This window comes from Polyodon spathula, chromosome 7 (genome assembly GCF_017654505.1).
Source record: "Polyodon spathula isolate WHYD16114869_AA chromosome 7, ASM1765450v1, whole genome shotgun sequence".
In the NCBI taxonomy this organism is placed as follows: Eukaryota; Metazoa; Chordata; class Actinopteri; order Acipenseriformes; family Polyodontidae; genus Polyodon; species Polyodon spathula.
Genome location: NC_054540.1, coordinates 4637899 through 4655911, shown reverse-complemented (window position 1 = coordinate 4655911; position 18013 = coordinate 4637899). Strand labels below are relative to the sequence as shown.

The 18013-nt window shown below is 38.6% G+C and overlaps 1 protein-coding gene across 2 annotated transcripts in view; it reads right to left on the bottom strand.

Moving 5' to 3' along the window:
- Positions 1-18013, bottom strand: part of LOC121318038 (thyrotropin-releasing hormone-degrading ectoenzyme-like) — an 83000-nt gene that overhangs the window by 51994 nt on the left and 12993 nt on the right. The window lies entirely within an intron of this gene.

Below are 18013 nucleotides of genomic sequence, written 5' to 3'. Positions count from 1 at the left end.
GATTAATGAGCTGCATGAATATATGTATTACCATGACATTTGCATTATATTTAATTTATATTACAAATAAAAGTGGTTAAACATGGAAAGACCGTTTCAGGTTTAACTCGGAGTACAGATACCACCTGGGCATTTAAAACAAAACAGAATACAATTCAACTTGACATGTGCTGTTAAACACCTTAAAAATTAAAACATTACAGGTACACATTTGATTTTTTTTATTTTTTTTATTTATTTATTTTTTGTTGTTGTTTTTCAATTGTACCAGTAATATACATTAGGGTAAACCACCACAACAAAACCTGGTACATTAGCAGGTAAACATAATTTATCAGCAATAAAACCTATTAAAATAAAAGCATGAATCCAGAGTTTCATAACATATCTATTCATAATATAATTAAACATCAGCAAGCCATTCTGCACTGAATGCCTTGCTGAGCCCTTGAGCTCTTACACAGTGCCGCATCTCTGCTATCCAAACAATGACTGCATCTGAAAAATTAACACTTGCATTGTGTTAGTGGTGTTAATAACCGGATAAATTAATCCCCTCTGCAGATACACCAGAATAAATAATGGGGTTAAGCTTTTACATCCACCCCTGTTCAGGTTATTAAAATAGATCCCTTTTATTTTGCCTGAAGAGACATATTATTCAAACTTTTTTAAACTAAATCATGTTCAAATAATCAAGAAACTGCCCGAGCAGCTGTAACTGCAACCGAATAAATTGCATCTCTCTGTCTGTTTGCCTTTGCCTTCTCGGCAGTAAGCCCTGTGGTTGGTGACAAAGAATGGACAGCTCAATTTTTATATTTTCCCTGCCATGACAACCCATCTCATCAATGGACTCAGACCCCCCTCCACCACGCCAGCCTGCAGTGTTGGAATGCAACCAGCTGAAGAGAAATGGGACACAGACCTGTCGGGTCATCCTGCCACTTGAAATCTTGCATCCAGCTGAAAATCTCAGATTTCACGATGCACTTTTGAACTTCCCTGGCTTGAAGGAAATTGAGTTGATTAACTTGGACGTTTCAATTCAAACGAAGACAAATTTACAAGGAAACGATGATGGATATTAAAACATGGGTTGAAAAAAATGTCATTAAAAAATTCCACTCAGAAGTATACAGGTTTTCTTTTTTACCAAGTGTATTTCTATTTCTATCATGTTTTTTTTTTCAAATACAAATTATACCCAGAAGCACTGATGGTTCAAATCGTTGTATCCAAAATAATATTATGCAAAAAAAAGGACGAGGTCATGAACATAAGCAATTTATTCACATTTACTGTGCAATCATATATTCCATAACAGTTTGGAAAGAAACTGTGAGGCTGGGGTTACATTTTAATGATGGTACTGGGGCATCAAAGCACTAGCAAATTATATAAATAAATAAATAAATAAATAAAGTTAAATGCAGGGCAAAATCAACATGCTGTGTAAGTATGGATATATTTTTTTTATATAAAAGTACTAGATAAACTGTCATGGAATATTCCAGCAGCAAAAACTTCTCCCTTGTACAGGAGAGGGTGAACCACAAAGATTATCCCCTGGAAAGCAAAACAAAACCCAACAACTTTTATAAATGGACAACACCAGGCAATTCTACTCAATTATTTAATTTAGACAGTGGAACTAAATCAACACTGTAACATAAAATAGAAGGTGTCTGGTATTCTTGATTTTAAATTGACAGTGATTGGCCTGTATTGAAACCCTATACAGTATGTGCTGATTTGTGTTTGCACGGATCCATGGCATCTATGGGCCGCACGTTTAACTATATTAAAATAAGTGTATGTGACAGGGTGCCCCGTCCCTACATATACGTGCGCTGTATTGTTATTATTTTTGGTGTTTTTCATTTGTTTATTTTGTTGTAAATATTGTATCATGTTTGTTTATATGTGGGCGGGAGAGAGCCGTCCGCTATTTAGCATTGTTTGGTTTGGATCGGCAGGGAGGGGGTTAAATTACTCCCTGCCAAAATACATTTGAGAATGTGTCTGGAACCTTTATTATGTAATTGTTAATTATTGGTTAATTGAGCTCCAGCCACAAACTATAAAAGGACCGACAGACAGAGCGAGAAAGAAAAAACGGAAAAGGAAGACGATTGCTACTTTCATTGTGATGCATATAGGTACTCGTTTATGTTTGTTTTATTTTGACCCTTGTGCTTGTTTGATATTACAGTCACGCCCTGTATGCTCTTGTGTTTTATTTAATAAAATCCGAGCACAGCAGTGCAGTTACACCCGTACACGCTTGTGTTTTACTTAATAAAATACGAGCACAGCAGCGCAGTTACTCCCCGTACGCGCTTGTGTTTTATTTAATAAAATACGAGCACAGCAGTGCAGTTACTACAAACTACTATAAACTACAAAATGATATTGCAAAAGTCTACCAGAAGTCATAAAAGTAGTACAGTATTTCATGTTAGATTTCAAAATGTCACATTTTTCAATGTGTGGCAGTTTTTTGTTAAAGATACAGAAATCTACAAAACTGTGTGTAGTTCAATATGTTAATGTAGCATCATTCAGCAGACTTCATGACTTTATGAAGCAAAATGTGTTAATTCTTTAGAATGATGTAAAACGTAAGGCCATAGCTGTAGTTTGAATGGATGGTATGAAATACAAATTAGCAATGAAATGTTTCATCACAATTTGATAAGCAGTTGTCCAGAAATATGCACAAGTGTATGTTTGACATAGAGATAAACGGGTGTATGGACTGACAGCCATCTCCACATGTCCTCAGGATCTGGTCTCTCAATAACTGATGCTAAATTATTTTAATACCACGTTTAATGACAATTGGATTAGCGGTTCCCCAGATATACACCAAAATGCATAGTGTGACAAAGTCTGCGCAATTCACAGCCTCCACTATATACATATCTGTGCTCTGATACACACATTGTAATATCAAAATAACGGCATTATTCCAAAACCAGCATGTCATTATACTGTCAATGAGAAATCCAAAATACGTTTAATCTTTAATGGCAAATATTAGCAACAACTAAAGCCCATATAGCTAAAAAGTTACCAGCCTGATATACAAGTTGCTTTTAATAAAATGATATAACATGACATAGAATCTTGTTGCTGAATACATTCTGCACTGCTTTCTGTGGAACTGTTTTTTAAGCTCTAATGCGCTACAATTAAATTGCCATATTGTTATGGAAAATGCCACGTTCATTAATAACAGCTGGATCAAGCTTATCGCTAGTCTGGAAATACAAGGGGCTAGTGGTAATTACATACATCAAGTTCCCTTCTAGTGCACCATGACCTACAGCAGGAGAAACGCTAGCTTTACAATGCTGCAGGCTTTCCATCTGTGTCTCTATTGTCAGCACATAGTCAGTACTGTCTTCTTCATATCGATCCTCCCTCTTTTTTGCAGGTCTGTTACTTCTTTAGGTAGTTGATTTATGCCATGCATATCATCCAACAGAGAAGGATGTGTAAAAGTATGAAATCTTAGGTAAAGAATGGGAATGTTACAGTGAGAGTGACATTACAAGTGTGTATACAGTACGTCACGCTTAAGGACCAATTCAGAAATAACAGTATCTTGTCCGATGCTGTTAATGTTTAGAAACATGTTATATCAGCAGGCTAAGATAATGCTATTTTACTGCTAACCGTACAGCAACTTCACTACAGAAAACTTAAACAAGGATGTAGAAACAGTGCAATGCAAAGTGCATCTGTGAACTGATGTGTGACATCTGACATTCTATGGGCATGAATTAAAACCAGCTCTAAATTGTTAACATTTTTTTTTTTTTTTTTTACAGAACCCTTTGTCATGAGTTTACCTTTATTGCTGTCTGTCTATGGAGACTCTATTAGGAACAAGAAAGTCAAATAGCATAAGACAAGGAAGACGGAACAAGCAAAATATCCATAAAAATGCACTTTAAAGCTCTGAGGTCCCAGTTTTGAGAAGAGGGGTAAAATGTTAAAACAAGCTATATTGTTGTGTTTGTGATTTACTGCTCTCCAGCCACAAGGTTTCCATACATGGGAGTAGGTGTTAAAACATGAGAGCAGGTGTTAAAACATGACAGCAGGTGTTAAAACATGAGAGCAGGTGTTATAACATGAGAGTAGGCGTAAAACATGAGAGCAGGTGTAAAACATGAGAGCAGGTGTTAAAACTTTTTTACACCTCCAATTTTGAGAACGATTGCTGCATCAGCCTAATCAACCTCTGAATCTGATTTGACCTGCAGTACATTTCCATAGTGGACCTCTGGAGAAAATGCTTGATTACTTTATGTCAGCTAATTGTGTGTTGAAATATAAAACATTTATCATTTTTGTGTTTCTTTCTTATTTACAAATTAGAATGTAAAGCAGCACAGAAACCAACGGAAAATTCAATAAGCATATTTCTGCTGTGTGTATATATATATATATATATATATATATATATATATATATATATATATATATATATATATATATATATATATATATATATATATATTTGGGCTGTCACTTGATTACAATTTTTGATCAGTTCATTTTTGAGCATTAGTTGATTAATAGGTAGATTAATCGCATAGCCGGCTAAGCAGAAAAACTCCTTTTTCACCAAAACAGTTTTAAAATGAATAAAGTCTGCTTTGAGTGTAGTAAATGCAGACATATTTTTCCAAGCTGGCAGCAGACATTGAGGATCGTTCTGGATGTTGTGTGTGTGTGTGTGTGTGTGTGTGTGTGTGTGTGTGTGTGTGTGTGTGTGTGTGTGTAACAACAACAAACCAGATACAAACTGACGCATGAAGCCTGCTCACACACATTCTTTCTCAGCAGGATATGTTGGGAAATGGAATTCAAAATGCCCCCCCCCCCCCAAAAAAAACCTGCCTGATTAAACTGTATTTTTTTTATTTTTATTTTTTTATCTGCAATCAACTATTTACTTGATTAATTGGTCTGATTAATCTGTTAAATCAGAGCAGCCCTAATATATATACACACACACACACACACAAACACACACACACTCTACTGTCGCAAATGTCCTCTGCAGTATATATTACATAACTGTTGACTGTGCGTTATTAATACATGCTAAATATATATATATATATCTTTTTTTTTGCATTAGGCAGCATCAATCTTTTATGAGCATCAGTTTTGAAAATGTTCTATCCTTGCTATTGTGCAGGGTCAGTACTGACATGGTGGAACATTGCCAAAAGCCATTTTCCTGAAAGAACAGTTAATAGAGCATGTGATACAGGGGAACTCATAACAAAACATATCCTGCAACTGTATACACTCACAGGCAGCAACCACGGCAACAACAACTCTCATTTCACTTCCGATTTTCTTTTATCAGCAATTGAAAAAATAAAGTTTTCATACAAAGCTGCCTTTAGTATGTGTTTTGCTACAACCACTATGAAAATAAATTATATATATATATATTTTTTATTTAGCCCCTTTCATAGTGTACCACCATCACAAATCGCTTTATAAGATACAATAAAACCAAAAAATGCCTAACACATTAAATACAGTGAAAAACAATGCATAATACATTAAACACAAGGTTATGATGTAAAAATAATTCTAAAACATTGCTCACATATGTAACTAAGATGGATTTACCAGTGAGCAGGAGGATGTTGGGAAATGTAGTTCTGAGAGGTCCATGCAGGTACATGTGAAGCCATCTTGAAGCAGAGAATGTAATTTAAAAGTTTAAAAAAAGTGGTCAAAATGTTAAAAAATAATAATAATAACAATTAAAACAGTACACACACACACACCTTACGTAAACAGTTGTAGCAACACATGGGAATATGTAATACAATTAAATAAAAAGGTCCTTATGTATCCTTTAAGTTGAGTTTTAGATCCTACTAGAAGGAGTTCAGAGTTGCTAGTGTTGAGTTGAAAATAATTCGCAGACATCCAAGCCTCAATGTCTTGAATGCAAGCTGAGAGCCTGACCATGGCAGAGGGGCTTCCAGGGTCGAGTTTTAAGTAGAGCTGGGTGTTGTCAGCATTGGAGTGAAACATGAGGTTGTGTTGGTGGATGAGATGACCCAAGGAAAGCATGTAGATGTTGAAGAGAAGGGGCCCAAGAACAGGCCCTTGAGGGACAACACATGACTGGGTTTGCAACACCACTGGATCCAGCATAGAAAACAGACTGCATGCGTTCAGATAGGTAAGAGCATATCCAGGAGAGACAGGTTCCAGAGATCCCAGCATACTTCTGAAGGTGATCAAGAAGAATAATATGATCTCCGGTATCAAAAGCAGCAGTTAAGTCAAGGAGGACAAGCACGGAGGGAGCAGCAGCATCAGCATTAAGCAGGAGATAATTTACAATCCACAGCACAGCAGTTGCAGTACTGTGATGTGGCCGGAAGCCAGACTACAGAGATTCAAGCAGATTGTTATCTGTGAGATGTTTCATCAGCTGACTGGCTACAGCCCTTTCGAGAGTTTTGAAGAGAAAAGGGAGATTGGAGATGGAACGGAAATTAGATAAGACAGCGGGTTAAGGGAGGGTTTTTTGAGTACGGGTGTAACTTGCAAGCTTGAGGGCAGCAGGAACCGAGCCTGAATCCAGGGGCAGGTTGAGAGTGTGAATAATGGAAGGAGCAAGACCAGAAGCACAGAGACAGAGAAGATTAGACAGCCAGGGGTCCAAGGGGCAAGTGGCAGTAGTTGATTTAAACAACATCATTATTGGAGAGAGCAGGAGGAGGAACCGGAGGCGAGTCAAGGTGGTCAAGTAGTAAACTGGGTTTGTGGCAGGAGAGCGTAGAATAGATGCTGTCAATTTTTTTCCCGAAAGAAAGGGGAGAAATCATGACAGGTAAGAGAGGATGAACGGGAGATGGATCTGTTGGTTGCTGGATGTAGGATTTGTTTAAATGGTCTTAAAGAGAACATTGGGTTTACCATGTCCCATAGTTATGATTTCAGAGTACTTCACCCGGGCAGAGGTGAGCGCACGCCTGTAGCTACTGAGATGGTCGGTCCAGATCTCTCTGTGAACCATTAGTCCAGACAACATCCACTTGTGCTCAAGCTTGTGGCAGGCAGACTTAAGCAATCAAAGTTTGAGGGTGTGCCATTCACTCTTTCTTGACCGTTCTGGTTGCAAGCGGGGCAACAGTGTCGATGATCTGAGTAAGGGCGGCGTTGTAGAGGGTCACCACATCATCAACCGAAGACGGGAGAGTACCAGTTAGAAGGGATGAATATATATATATTGTGTATAAAACCAAGTCAGTATGAAAATTAGAACAGAAATTACGTCTCTCTGACTTTTCTTGCATCTAAATATGCCAAAAATGGATTATGATTGTACTGAAACATTTGTGCTGTATCTTCACTTTCTGGTACATCATTTTTAGATACAGCAAAGGCAAGTTATAATCCCCCATGGCTACTATAGCAATAAAGGCATAAATATACCAATGCAGCATATACGAAATCATTTACAAGAATTATATATATGTGTGTGTGTGTGTGTGTGTGTGTGTGTGTGTGTGTGTGTGTGTGTGTGTGTGTGTGTGTGTGTGTGTGTGTGAACATTTTAAAATCTAAGAATAATATGACAGGGACACATTAAATTTCACGAAGGCTACTGTTTTTCATCTTAGGAAGCCTGTCAATAAGTTTGTTGGGAGAGATTAAAAGTAAAAAAAAAAAAAGTGCTTTCGACAAATTACTACAGGAACAGGTTTGACTGGTAAAAAAAAGAGAAACGTCAAGCTTGAAGTTTATTAATCTTATGTACTTTTTCTCCATTATCAGTTCTTGAAAAATAGCCCCACTCAAGAGGGTTTTAATGTCCAAAGAACAGAAACACACAAATATTCCAATATAGCATAATAATAATGCGCCCTGCCCTTATCAGTCCAATGACTGCAGCCTGATATACCTCTCTTCCGCTCTGTCCTGCCTGTGCTGTGCCCGGGGCAGCCTCATCACACTCTCTGATGTTCCTCTCTTCCTCATGTCACCCAGGCAGGGTGCTGTGCCCGGGGCAGCCTCATCACACTCTCTGCTGTTCCTCTCTTCCTCGTGTCACCCAAGCAGGGTTCTGTGGCCAGGGCAGCCTCATCACACTCTCTGCTGTTCCTCTCTTCCTCATGTCACCCAGGCAGGGTGCTGTGCCTGGGGCAGCCTCATCACACGCTCTGCTGTTCCTCTCTTCCTCATGTCACCCAGGCAGCGTGCTGTGCCCGGGGCAGCCTCATTACACTCTCTGCTGTTCCTCTCTTCCTCATGTCACCCAGGCAGTGTGCTGTGCCCGGGGCAGCCTCATCACACTCTCTGCTGTTCCTCTCTTCCTCATGTCACCCAGGCAGGGTTCTGTGGCCAGGGCAGCCTCATCACACTCTCTGCTGTTCCTCTCTTCCTCATGTCACCCAGGCAGGGTTCTGTGGCCAGGGCAGCCTCATCACACTCTCTGCTGTTCCTCTCTTCCTCATGTCACCCAGGCAGGGTGCTGTGCCTGGGGCAGCCTCATCACACGCTCTGCTGTTCCTCTATCCCTTGTGTCACCCAGGCAGGGAGCACTGCCCTGTTTCACCGACCTCTACAGTCCTGGAGTGCAACTGTCCTGACTTCACTTTTAAACGGTACGACACCAGACAACCTATGGGTCCGTCAAAGTAAATCATGAAGTTATTATTTAAATTTTTTTTATAGTGCATGTGACGAAGTGCCCGCCCCTGTGTGTATTTTCTGTTATATGTTGCGTGTGGTGTGTTAAATGTTGGTGTATAGGCACTGGTACACAGGATGTAAACGGGTCTGTGTCTCACGAGTGTTAAAAAATGTATATTTGTATTTAGGCACGAGGATTGCACAGCACTTCACGTGCAAGTAAAAAGTAATACTATGTGAGCACTGGGAATTGCACTTTATTAATTCACGTGCAGTTGTACCAAGACTCCAATTGAATGACTGATTAGCAATCGAGTCACGGTACAGCTGCATAAAAGCAGCATGTTTTCACCCACTCGGGGTTGGGTGTTAGGTGAGTAGGGAATGGGAGAGAGAGAGGAGGAGAAAGAGTAAGAGTTAGATATATCAATTGCTATTATGTGCTGGTGGGACCAGCACCGTATTTGTTTATTTAAACTCACCCTTTGTTAAGTGTTAGTCCGTTTTTGTTTGTCTTTTTGTTTTGGCTTAAAGTGCCGTGTCCTGCCTTTTGTCTGTTTTTGTCCTGTTTTATTTTGTAATAATAAACTACGCAGCAGCGTATCCATTTATCATTCCATCTCGCAGTACTGTGTGTTTCTTCTGGTCTGACGTCCCCACTACAGCCGTCTTTGTGACAGTGCTTCATTTCGGTTATGGGTGACACTTGAATAACAATACACAGTAACTTTATAAAGTGGATGCCATTATGCACTCACTTACTGGATTTTTGTTTTTTGTGATACCCCTATAACTCAAGTCACTTTATTTTGTTTGCTGGATTTTCACCCCAGGAATCACACCTCTGTGATCTGAAATACAAAGAATGTATAACAGCACATTATAATCGCTGCCAAAAACTTACTGTAAAATGCAAATAGTGTGAAAACGGGCAACTTAAAAAAAATAATTACGCTGGGATTACAGACTGGAACACGAGACCCAGACTGGACCAAGCTTCAGGTTTAGCTAACCTGATCCCTTAATGGAATTGCAGGGTTGAGTTCCCAATCCCCTGGTTAACTCAGCAGCTCATGGATCAGGTTCCAGAGCATTGCCCACAATGCTGCGCACTGTGGCCTAAGATGGGACACTGACTACATGGTTCAATGGTTAGATAGTAAAGATAAATGGTTTTGGTGCTCCATCATTCATCATCAGTGTAATTAACAAAGCCCCCGTGAAGGGGTGCGTGACGGCAAGAAGACTCAGAGACACGCTGTAGTTAAGTGCTTCCGCGCATTTATTTACACTACATTTTCACACAAAACAAAACACAATACTCACTGCCTTGACCACCACACTACCTGTCCTACTGCCTGGGATCACCCTATTTATATACCTGTGGCAGCCACATCCCCACGTGTTATTTAAACACATCCCTGCCACTCAATACCCCACCCCCACCCACACCCACACACACCCGTGCACCGGCAGAGCTTTCACCCTTATTATGTATTGAGAGTATTGAGATCCACCACTGCCTAGATCAATTGAATTGACCCACTAGCCTGTCAAGGGATAAAGAGTCTGCAAACAAATCTCTTCTTTTTTAATGAAGTCTCCATAGACAAACACTAGAAGCAAGAGCTACTGATCATCGCCAATTTTATCAACGGCAATTTGGGGTATCGTTTCCCTTCTGCAGAACAGTTACCTTCTTTGGGAAGCAGAACAAATAAATCAGCCACGCAACTTTCAAGCTGCACGGAGAAAGCTGTGATCTGCAAAGTAGAAATAGGTCAGAAATTGACGATGGTATTGTCTTACTTGTTGTTTTGATCAAGGCAATACATGGACCACATGAGAGTAATTCTTCTGCCATCTTTAAACTCTGCAGGACACAGAGTGAAAAAGAACAGAGCAAGAGAGAAATTGAACATGCACTCTATTATTTGATGTGTTGCCCACTTGGGAGCTGAAAGAAATTAATTTTGGTCTGACCGTACTGACATAATAACTACTGTACTAAAAGAATGGGTCAACTGATCCATAACCACATCACCATCTGTGGACTATCCATCTGTGGAAGAACCACAAGATTGCATTGATGCTGCAGACAGATTCATTCAACCTCAGATCCATATTGTACATCCATTCAGCTTTAGCCCAAAATGAGGCTGAACAATGTACAGCTTAACTATGTGCACACCTGGGATTCCTTCAGATATCAGATATATAATTGCTAGGAAAGAAATATCTCTTCTGTAACTTCTGCAAGGTTCAATAAATCAGAATCCTGGTCTTTGTAGTGGGATCGATTCTCATAAGCTATTTGATCGGTTCTCCCTGCTTCCGAGGCATAAAGGTCTGAAGCAACTCTGATTCACTTCATAGTCATTAACCTTTTAGTCTCTTGGTTAAATGCCTTTTTAATACACAGGATTGCAATTATGGTTAGGGATCTTAAAATGAAGGTTTTGGTTGAAAGTACATGGAATAAAATAAGGGGGTACACATATTCAGTTATTGGTTTCTAGGGATAGACTGTGCTGAGCATTAATAGAACCTTTGTGGAGCAAATAGTTGTTGTCTCATTCTCCATCATCTCGCCCTACAGTAGGTATAATAACAGAACAAAAGACAGCACCTTTGCCTTGATCCTCAGTCTATGGCAGCCCACAAAACTGATGGAACAAACTGCAAAGCGTCCAGCAGATATTTGCTTGGGAATGTATTTTGGAAGCTGCCATTTAGATACATCTTTTACAGTTACCCCTGTGGTTAACCTAAGATATGGCTGTTGTGGATACCAGCATTCTCCAACCTTTTCATGTGTATCCTTCAGCACAAAAGACCCCAACAGCAGTGCGTTAGGAGCAGCAATCATTTAGCTGCAGGGGACAATTAAAATCAGGATGCCACCTTTAAGTCAAGTTTCTAAATGTCAAAAGCTTTTTGTGTATGGGTTAAAATATGAGCAGATAATGCTATGCATTTGAAAAATACTAGTGCTGAGACAAATATTTGCATAATGAAACAATATGTTCTGCAGCAAACAACAACATTTACAAATGACTGCATCGCAAAGACATCAGTCATAGGAAACCAATGCATAAATGAGGGTTAAAATAAACAACACTCATTCTATTGTACAGAATAGTGTTCCACTCCTTTCTTTAATAGGTCATTTGATGGGTTACCTTGTTTATTTTACTCACAAGATTATTTATAGAAAGTAACATATTAGAGACTTCTGTGGCTGCGATACAGACTTTAACAGTTGAGGTGTTAAGGTCAGAGTTCTGTAGGAATCACAGTAATCCCTGATGTTGAGATAGGACGGAGGATTGGATTCAGGCTGCATCATTCTACACACAGTTTCATAAATGTTTACACGTATCACTGATAAAGTAAATAAGGTTTTCTTTTTTTCTCCGTGGCAGAGGAATTGTGTGAATGACTGCTTTCAAGGGGCCTGAATCATTTTTTCATGATAAACAGCCATGCCAACATTTTCATTTTGCAGGTTTTGAGGTTATTCCACTGTGGTCTTTTTTGTTTGTTTTTTTAACATGAATAGCAGACAGAAGTAAAGGTTTAGAACTTGTTTTGAATATAGGAGCAGCTATAATGAGGTGAAGAAGACGGTGCAAAAACACTTTTTAAAAAAAAATAAGTGCTAGCAAAACCATGTTGATGCAACTTTCAATACCAAAAACTATGGGAAAAAATGGTATACCTATTTTCACAGTAGAAAAAAAACACCACCACAGCATCCTTAAATTCACGCAGTGAATCGTAAATCATGCGATAAAAATAATAATTGACTGTACAAGCACTTGAACAAAATGGGTTCATTTGGGTTCCCTTATTAAGACGTTCATTGTCATCTATATACCTCATGTTAAGTAAGCTGAAGTGTGAGGCAGAAGCCAGTACTAGTTCAGCAGTTCTTCAGTAGACAAGATACACACACCCAGGATGATAAGATAAGGGTGCACTGTGATATCTTTGATCTCCTGCTTCACATCTGCTGTGTTCAAGTAAAACTTCTTTACTGTTCACTGTGTTGATGTGGAGGTGCCCTACCTTACCCCACATCATTGACAAGCCAAGTTAAGCTAACAACGGGGTTGCTGTGGCCGTCAGCACCGTTTCCAGAAGTAGAGTACAGTACAAAACATGCAGTTTCTTAGCTAAAGTTCAGCAGGGCTATATGAAGTTCTAGGTAAAATGTGAACAGAAATAATGTTTGTGCCTGAGCCTGCCTATTTCTACACGCCCTGTACTGCCATCACTTAATTGGAAAATAACTGCATTTTCAACACTGGTACATAGATATAAAGTCCGTGCCACATTTAAGACTAATGAACTCCACATTTTAGTCAAGAAACTCAACTCACATTCACCTACTCTGTGACAGGGTACGCCCACCCCTATATTATTTGTGTATTATTATGATTTAAATGGATTGTTTTGTGGTTATTTAAAGGAATGGTTCATTGTTGTTTTGCAGCATCGATGGGGTTCAAATTCCCCACCCAGCTAAACGCATGCGTAACTTGGGCATCTATAAATTAATTAAGTAAATACCAATTTAGAGATTACCATGTACATAAAAGTGCATCAGCCGCTCAAAAAGGGGAGAGAGTGGGTAGCAGAGGAGATAGAGCTGAGAGAAACAAAACTAAAAATAACAATTGCTACTCGTGCTGGAAGGACCAGCACGATACCTGTTAAAATAGTTTGTCTGTTTGCTTGGCTAACATGCCTTTTTGTTTGGTGACAGTGTTTGGTTTTTGTTTGTTCAAATCTTTTGTTTTAATAAAAGACAGAGCACTGTGGTGACTCACCCTGCAGTCCTTGTGAGAGTGTGCTTGTATGTCCTGGTCTGGTGACATCACCCACCTAGCCATCCCACCACACTATCTTAACATTTTTTTGCTTGAGCTTACAAGGGCAAATTAGTTACTACCACCTTCTCTGTAATTTCTTCCTAAGTTTTTGCTAAAAAAAAAAAATAAAAAAAAATGAAACGATACTGTTGTTTTTTAATCCATTCCTGCTTTGTGGATGGATGAACTGGCTACAGGTTAGACAAAAAAGTTAAATTAAATAAATTTGGCACTCCCCTCTGCCAGTCTGGCTTTCCTGTCTGGAGCAGCCTCAATTCTTTGCAGCTTATCACTTATTCCTTCCAGAAAGCAAGAACAAATTTAAAAAGGAAAAGCTGTACATATGGAAAATATTAAATATAGAAAGTTCATCTGCAAGAGCCTGCACAGCACTGCACTGCCATCCAATAAATAGAGTATTAATGCACCAGCAGCTGTTAAGGGACTGGTGATCAATGGCCCTGATAGATTTTTTGTGACCCTACCCTGGCCTCTGACTCTGTCACGTCCAAAAATGAAGCACAGTGTGCTGGACCAGATTTGCTTCCAAACCTGTATCCTTTAACCTTTGCCTGCTGGCACTCCCAGATTTCAGTTTAATAAGACTTAAGTTTAATGTTTCTGCACTAGTGCTAATAAATGAACATTGTGAAGCCCCTGTAGCTCTAATAAATTTCATCTGAGAACTGGAATCCTACCGCCCTAACCCTTGGCAAGATTCCAGTAGATCTGGACAGATGAGACAATTGCCTTAGGCCACGCTGATCACACATACCACACAGTATTAGGGTAAAAGGGTAACTGTAGGGAGTTCAGATTCTGGTGGAGGCTGATCAGCAAGAGCAATGCCAATTTCCTTTCTGTATCATCCAATATTCACGATAGGGCATACTTTTCCATCCCGTTCCAGAGCATCACCCAGTGTTACAGCGGGCAATCAGTGTGTTTACATTGACAGGAAGATTTCGGTCTCACCAAAGCTCTAGTGGCTGATTGTAGTTTTGCTTATTTGTAGGCTGTTCAGCAGTGATTTGTAAGAAGTTATGTAGATGAGAGACAGAAAGTCTGCTACAGTATATCCAGACACTTTTTTTTTTACCTTCAGTGTCAAAGGTCCAAGGTCAGTTCTTTCTGAAGTAATAAATGCAGCTTCCCCAAAAGTCTTGCTAATTGGAGCAAAATAATAGTTTGCAGCCCCTCAAGCTAAGACAGTTTCTAATACTAAAGAGCGCTTTTTCTGGTAGAAGGAATTGAAGAGATTGATTTGCTTGTCTCTGTGGAAACCAATACAAAGTGCGTATGTGTTCCACATAAAGCAAGGGCTGCATTAATGCAGACAGAAATGACAGGGTACATTTGTGACACAGTAAGCATCTGTTAGCTGTTCCGGTCTTCATTGGTTTTCAGTCCAACTGCAAGGAGCCCCTATTCATTACTGTGTAAGCTGCTGTATCAGACCAGACTCCTGACAGGAAAAGTTGAACACAAGGCCATGTTTATGTATGACGATTACAAAAGGCAATTTTCACTTATTTGCACATGAAACAAGTAGTTAGCAGCTTAACATGCCACACACTTCTGTTTTGAATAATGCCTACCATTCATAACTTCAAATGCTCAAGCATAAGATAATACTGGAGTCCTAAAAAGAATCATTTCATTTTGTGTCAATGTCTTCTGCATTATAATTTCTGTCAGTTTGTGCCCAGCCTCAGCTAATTACAGGGGTTCTAGATGGGTAATGCTGAAGTAATGAGATAAACATCTTTGACCTCATTAGTCTTGCAGCCCTATTAAAATACTTTAGTGTATTCAAGATGATCTTAGCCTTTTGTACAGAGTTGGCTTGGGGTTTGTGAAGTAGCTGGGGCGGGGGGTGTTGGGGGTGGTTGACCTAGACTTAAGGGCTATGCAGCCCAGGAGCAAAGCAAATGACACAAATACAGCACAGGTACATACAAAAAAAAAAAAAAAAAAAAAAAACACAACTGTAGCCAGTCATTAAAAGAAAATACTGCCTGCTTTTGCTCCTTTTATGGAGACGAAACAAAAATAAATAAAACAAAGAAAGTCTGTGTACAACACACACTAAAAAAAAAAAGACATTTAACAGTGAATGTTTATATGTGATCTGGTTTAGCACTAAAATTATTCAAAAGAACACACCTACACATTTATTTGTAAATACTGAGACACATTCCACGTGGGTCCTCAACTAATACCCTATGAGAGCAAGATTGGAACCCCAGTCACAGGGGTTATATTACTTTTCTCATGTAATATAACATCACACTGTTTTATTCAATTCAAATATTTTGAAAAAACTGTGCAAGAAACTATGTTTGCTTATTTTCTGAGAAGCATACCGACTTGGCACCATGTCTTTGCTTTCCAAAACCTTTTCCAAACCATTTAAAATGAAAAATATGCATGTAGAAGAAAAGGGACCTTGCCTTTTTTTTTTTATTCCTACAGCTGTTACTGAACTTGATCCAATTTTTTTCCCAGTAATCTTACAAGTGATGAATTGGGGTCCAGCTTTAGGCTGACAAAGTAGCCCACCAAGATTAGTTTAAAAGCCAGAAGAAACATTGAAGTGTTTTAAACTAAAAGATTAGTTAAGTAACAGAGTTTAACAAGGTTTCAAAGGTACCACAAGCATTATGTTAAACTGAATCAAAAGCCTGAGCAAAACATTAACCTTCGTGTCAGGCAAGCCCTTCTTAAACTGATTCTGATCCCTGTGAGGGCTTTTTTCTTTTTTCTTTTTTTTTTTCTCAAATCCGAAAACAATAGATTGCGGCAGCAGAGCCAAACAGCATGCTTTATACAATTCTGCACTTTTGAAGGCTGTTGGTATTTCCAATAGAGAAGGTAATAATCTGCTTGAAATACAGTGCAAGCTGCTGTGCTAAACTCCCTGCCAGCTTTCAAATAAAGGCAAACAATTGACAAGCTTTTAAATTCAAATCAAAAGGATTCAGATCCTCTTGAACAAGAAATGAGCAGGTTGTTTGTATTCCAGTGTGTTGGACAGGAAGAATATGCAGTACAGTTTATCTCTGCATAATGAATTACAAAGTAATCTCTTGCATGTACACATATCTCGTTTTATATATGCATATATACAGTATTACTGGATTTCTTTGGAATCAGGATAGTCAAAAGAAGCCAGTGAGGTACAGAACTTGCTAGGTGAATTCTGAATCAAAGAAATCTTCTTTTTAAAGTATTGAAAAAGTCCAGTATTGGAAGAACAGAAATCAGTATATTTGTAAACATCATAAAATAAGGTAAGGAAAAGGTCAATAGAAGACAATACAATGGCATTTAACTAAATTACCCTTTACAAACACCATGTAAAGCAGAAGTTGTCTATTTAACTTATTAAATAGTCTATTTTTCTTATTGTTTTTTTTTTTTTTTCCCCTCAGCAGTCATGTTAAATGGTATGGGTGGTCTGGCAATGCCACGGGTCCACAGATTTAAGTATTACAGTGAGTTAGAGAAGAGCTTTCTCTGGAACTTATTCTCTAGAATAATTATTACAATTACTTTGTGGATCTTAAATGTTTCAGCTTGAAAGCTACATATTAGTTTATACTTGCAGTCTTCAAAGCTAAAACAAATGAAATCATGCAGTTTAGAGCCTTCAGCAGTCATAGATTGCACAATTTTTTCACCACAACTGCTATTTCGTAATAGCAGGGTTATTGGTCTGTATTCACCTAGCTTTATTGAGTCAATATACACTGCTTTTTTCAATGTGGAAATGGAAGGGGAAAAACAAACGAGAAGAGAAGAAAAGGAGTGTATCGATGTGATAAAGCTCATTTAATGTGGTCTACTGGACTCTAAAAGAGAAGACTATGTATCACCTCTACAAAGCTTACTGAACACAGTCATTGTTTTAAATAAAGCTGTTGGTTCTAAGTAAGGCAGAGCTGTAAAAATATCCAGATTGCCAATTAACATCCTGTCATATGAACTGCAATATGCTTCGGACCTGAGCCGAAAGAGCAATGTGCCTTTTGTACTTGTTCATACAAATTAGATAGATAATTAGCTTTTTTTTGTAGCTTTAATTGCATTTAATTCAGTTTTACATGAAATAATGTTTATAGGCAATTAATGTAATCCAGACTAGTGGTTTGCAGATTTATTTTATGATCTTTATTGTCTGCTGCCTTATATTACAAATTAATTTGTAATGCACCACAGCATCCCAGAGCGCTGTACAAAATTAAAAACAAATCAAGAGGGCTCATATGTATAATACACTCCAGTGACGTGTGAATATGGTAGTAGTGTGATAAACAGAAGTAAGCACTTAAACATTTAAAAAAAATAAATACAAACAGCTAAATTAACAACCGTCACCTTTAACAACTCACTGGCCAAGCAAGCATGCCTGATCTTGAAGTCTTAAAAGCAACACTAAT